The sequence below is a fragment of the Pseudorca crassidens genome, chromosome 5 (genome assembly GCF_039906515.1).
Source record: "Pseudorca crassidens isolate mPseCra1 chromosome 5, mPseCra1.hap1, whole genome shotgun sequence".
Taxonomy (NCBI): Eukaryota; Metazoa; Chordata; class Mammalia; order Artiodactyla; family Delphinidae; genus Pseudorca; species Pseudorca crassidens.
The window spans coordinates 74,644,495-74,650,238 of record NC_090300.1 but is presented as its reverse complement, the minus strand read 5'-3'; positions in this window follow the sequence as shown (position 1 = coordinate 74,650,238).

The window sequence follows — 5,744 nt, the reverse complement described above, 5'->3', positions numbered from 1 at the left end:
CTCGATGCTACCAGGGAGACTTGGAACATAAACTTCATCTCTATGTTCCAACTCTTGACAAAGGAGAAGAGCTTCAGACCTCAGTCTTAGTCATTGGCTCCGGGCTGCTGGGGCGGGGTGGGGATGGGGAGTAAACTCCAGGGACTTTCGGTTTTTTGCTAGGACAGGCAAAACAGTTCAAGGACAATCCTCTACAGACGGTTGCAGGTACATTAGAAGAAAACACATAAATGCCTGTGGAGGCATCAAAGACATCCAAGGGGATCTGAACAGACCACAGACGATGTCTACTATAGTTTTATTTTCCACTCTGCCACTGACCACCCTAAAGGAAAAACACTGTAAGCATCCACATAATCTGAAAAATGAATAGTGAGAAGCAGATTCCTTAGGCGGGAAAGAGTGATTTATTCATCTACACAATATTTGTTGAACACCCGCCATATCCGCCACTCCCTGAGCTAAGTACTTGGATTTGAAGATGAATGGTTCTTTCCCTTGAGGGTGATAAGAGCCATTATTGAGTTATATATAAAATACTATGGGAATAGTCCCCAAAGCAAAGTTGGTGTACCCAAGGGCAGTGAGGGTCACTAAGCCTGGGACACATAAAGCATTAGTAAAATGGAATTGACTCCATAATAAATAAATTAATATTTAATAACTGAAGAGACATTAAAAAAAAAGTCTCAAACAGGAGCTTCAGTGGCCCACACCAAATCACAATATCTGCACCACGTGAAGTAAATTTTACAATAAAGACAACGTAGAGCCTAGGATTTGATCCAAGTTCTTGTACTTGACTCCCATGAGGGTCATGGAAGAACTAGGCCAGCTACCTAACTTGTGTCTCTGCCCCTACGGAGAGCAGATGGAGGGGCAGTCATGCCTAGAATAGGAACAGAAATGAGAACCCCAGAGAAAAGCCATCAGCAGAAGAGGGGTAGCCTTTTCCTAATCGACCAGGTCACAGCAGTAAGTGGGCAAGGTGGAATATTTCTTTCCCCTTGATTCACATACTCTAATCCGAAGTCCCTGGGCTGCCTTGTTCTGCTACAAGTTCAGATATGCCAACAATCAGTCACTTTCAAAAGTCATAACTTCTGCCAATAGATTCTGAACCACCCAGTTTCTATAGGAGGAAGATAACTCAAAGGCTCCAGCTAAGCAATGAATGGTTTACACATCAGTGACAAGCTAAACTTGAGCCTGTCCATGAGAGATGAGCTTTTCGACGCCCTTCTGGGATATTGGTCTTAAGAACAGCTAGAGGGAAGTAGAGAATACAGAACAATTCAATTCCACAGCATGGCTCCAATAGATTGAGCTCAAGGGCAGGGTTCCAGCCTCATTCATCACTAGATTCTCATCTTAGGGCCTAGAACAGTGCTTTGCATATGTCACCTTTTCATACGTGTGGGCAGAAATGAATTGAGAATCTGACAAAAAACTGATATCCGGGACATCTCATAAATAGTTGATGGGAAAGGTCTGGCGGTTTCTTAAAACAACTAAATATACACCTATCCTACAACCCAAAAGTTTCACTTCAAGGTATTTACCAAAAAGAAATGAAAACATATGTCCACAAAAAGATTTGTGTAACAATGTTCGTAGAAGCATAACAACTCCAAACTGCAAACAACCCAAATGCCAATTAAGAAAATGGATGAATAAACTGTTGTTTATATAAAGGACACTATTCAACAATAAAAAGGAACAGACTACTGACACGACATGGATAAATATCAGAAACACTATGCTGAGTGAAAGAAGCCTAACACAAACAAGTTTATGCTGTATGATTCCATTTCTGTGAAGTTCTAGAACTGGCAAATCCAATCTATTTTAGGGGAAAAATAAAACCCAGCAAAGAGATTGCCTCTTTGCAGGGGGTGGGGATGGGATAGGGCTAGGATTAGCAGGGAAGGAGAATAAGGGAACTTTCTGGAGTGACTGTAATGTTCTATATCTTGATAGGGGTTTGGATTACACAGGTATATGCCATTGTCAAAATTTGACAAATGTACACTTGAGATTTTTGCCGTTCATTGTAATATAAATTTTATGTAGAAAGTAAAAAAAATACTGTAACCAAATATTGAACTCTAGCTGATAATATACGTGCTGAAGTATTTAGGGAGAAGTGGATAGATGTCTATGATTGATATATATATATTTTTTTTTTGCGGTATGCGGGTCTCTCACTGTTGTGGCCTCTCCCGTTGCGGAGCACAGGCTCCGGACGCGCAGGCTCAGCGGCCATGGCTCATGGGCCCAGCTGCTCCGCGGCATGTGGGATCCTCCCGGACGGGGGCACGAACCCGTGTCTCCTGCACTGGCAGGCGGACTCTCAACCACTGTGCCACCAGGGAAGCCCTATGATATATTTTGCAATACATTAAAAAATTAGAAGGGATTGATAGAAGGATAGAGTAATAATGGGAGATTCTAGGTGGGCGTTTACTGTAAAATTCTTCCAGTTTTTCTGTATGTTTGAAAATTTTGTTATAATAAAATTTGGGGAGATATAAAAAAAAAAGAAATGAATTGAGAAAAGCTGATGTGGTTGATGAGCTACGATTACAACTCCAAGGGACGCCTTTTGCCAACCATGTAAAATCTAACTTGTAGCTAGAGAATTCAGATTTCCATTTTCTGGCTTTCATTTACTTATCTAGTTTTTTCTTCCTAGGTTCTTCTTCAAAAAGAGTAAAACAAAGTGCACATTGCAAATTGAAATACTTGTGTTTGGTAAGTGCAAATTTTAGTTCATACTTGAAATGTTTTACTGAATTTGAATAATATCTTCAAAATCAAAATTTATTTTTCTTTTCAAAGTTTCACTTGTTTGTTTTAAAATTAAAGAATGGGTCAAATAGCTAGCTAGTGGGAAGCAGCCACATAGCACAGGGAGATCAGCTCGGTTCTTTGTGTCCACCTAGAGGGGTGGGATAGGGAGGGTAGGAGGGAGACGCAAGCGGGAGGAGTTATGGGGATACGTGTATATGTATAGCTGATTCACTTTGTTATACAGCAGAAACTAACACACCATTGTAAAGCAATTATACTCCAATAAACATGTTAAAAAAAAAAGAATGGGTCAAGAAAATAAAATTTTACATCACATACAACAATTTGATAATTGCCCAAATTTTACCTTCTGCAGGAGTTTTCATTTTATTAAAATTCATGTATTGGTTACCACAATATTACTATTAATTACAATGTATAAATTTTTTTCTTTTGGAAAAATAATAAAAATTTAAATTATTAATCCATTACTTCTTTCCTCATGCACTGTAATATTTATTTTTTATTTATTTTATTATTATTTTTTATTTGCGGTACACGGGCCTCTCACTGTTGTGGCCTCTCCCGTTGCGGAGCACAGGCTCCAGACGCATAGGCTCAGCGGCCATGGCTCACGGGCCCAGCCGCTCCACGGCATGTGGGATCTCCCCGGACCAGGGCACAAACCCGTGTCCCCTGCATTGGCAGGTGGACTCTCAACCACTGCGCCACCAGGGAAGCCCTATGTTTTATTTTTAAAAACTCTTTACTGATGTAATTATACATACAAAATCCAATAAAAGATCATTTTGGCATCTATGTTTATTTTCTATTTGCTGTTCTCATTTCACTTCACAAATTGAAAATCATTCATCATATAGAAGAGGAGGCATAAAGAACGATCTGCTGGACAGGGAAAGACAAATACCGTATGATAACACTTACATGTGGAATCTAAAAAAATGTAACAAACCAGTGAATAAGACCGAGAAGAAACAGACTCACAGATATAGAGAACAAACTAGTGGTTACCAGTGGGGAGAGGGAAGTGGGGAAGTGGGAGGTACAAACTATTACATATAAAAGAAGCTACAAGGATATACTGTACAACATGAGGAACAGAGTATTTTATAATAACTATAAATGGAGTATAACCTTTAAAAATTGTGAATCACTATATTGTACACCTATAACATATAATATTGTACAGCAACTATACTTCAATTAAAAAAAACTATCGGGCTTCCCTGGTGGTGCAGTGGTTGAGAGTCCGCCTGCCGATGCAGGGGACAATGGGTTCCTGCCTTGGTCCGGGAAGATCCCACATGCCGCAGAGCGGCTGGACCTGTAAGCCATGGCCGCTGAGCCTGCGTGTCCGGAGCCTGTGCTCCGCAACGGGAGAGGCCACAACAGTGAAAGGCCCGCGTACCGCAAAAAACAAAACAAAATAAAACAAAACAAAAAAACCTATCTGCTCTAGGTGCCAAATACGCCAGGCACCCAGCACTGCCTCTCTACTTCCAGTCCTGTGGTTTGCCCCTTGCATACACAGGTTTGGGCACACTGACTTCCTTCCTGCCCCCCAACTTCAACATTTGGACACCTGATATTCCCTTTACCCAGAACCCTCTTGGCCTAGATAGCCATTAAGCCTTAACTCTAATACTACCTTGTCAGTAGTACCTTCCCTGCCCAATTTATTTAAAATGCAACTTCACATCTCCTTCTGTTTCTCACCCCCTCACTCCAGACCCCCACTGACATTGCCTAGTCCTATTTCTAACCTTATTTCTCTCCACAGCAACTGTGAATTTTATTTGTTTACTTGTGTTGTCAGTCTATTTCGTGGAGGATTAATAGGGTGTGGAGTGGCCTATGATATAATATAATAATAATAGGGCCTCTCACATATGCTCCTCCTTAGTCTGCAATAACCCAGGCCACCCTCACTTCTTCCTTGTATTTCAGTCACCTCTGCATGGTTTTGCCTCTTTCATCAGAGTCTTCTGAGGAAAAGGATCCGATCTGATCTACCCCTTTGCCCCTCACTGGGATCATCACAGGTTCTGTGTGGGAGAGACTGCTAGATACCACCCAGTTTATTTCCTCTTCCTGGCATACAGGCGGACCACATTTCCTAATCAACTTGGCAGTTAGGTGTGGTCATCTGACCGAGTTCCAGCCAATCTTTTGGCACAGGTACAGAGTACCTCTTCCAGGACTAGTCCATAGAAACCTTCATTAACTCTCCCCATACACTCCCCCTTTCATACAATCATAGCAGCCTTGGATGCCTCTTGCTGAAGGTGGTAGAGACACAAAATGGAAGGACTCAGACTTCTGAATCCCTGTTTGGAGGAGACAACCCCCACCCCCATCGCTCCACCACTGCCCTCCCACCACCACAAACTTAGACCCATGCTTCTGCTGTGTTAAACCTCTGAAAATTGTTATAGTTCACTGTTGTTATAGCAGTCAGCTTACCTTAACTAAACAGTCTTGCCCATAGGACATTCTTTCCCAGAAGACTCCTGTCCCCAGCTCTTTCCTGTGTAGATTTTCAACAATGTATGTGAGACGGGATGCTTCTGTAAGGCTCCAGTGGTCAGTAGAGGAATCTAGATAAGGCATCCCAATCCGCACTAGCTTTCCCTCTAGGTCATGAGGAATTGGGAAGAGGGAATCTTGCCCCTGCCACATAGGAGTGTGACACATGGTTCTAATACACTCCACTATGCCTGTTGCTTCTTCATTTCTAAGTCTCATGGACTAGAGGTGGAGACATCTCACCTCCCCTAATCCATGTACTCCCCCATGTTCTTCACCTCTCCAGGATCAGAGCAGAGTTTTAGAGAAAATACAATAGGAAAGGAGGAAGTATTTCCTGATTGAAATAAACTGGACTGGAACCAAGAGACCTGGCTCTGTGTTCTGGATCCGCCAGTATTGTG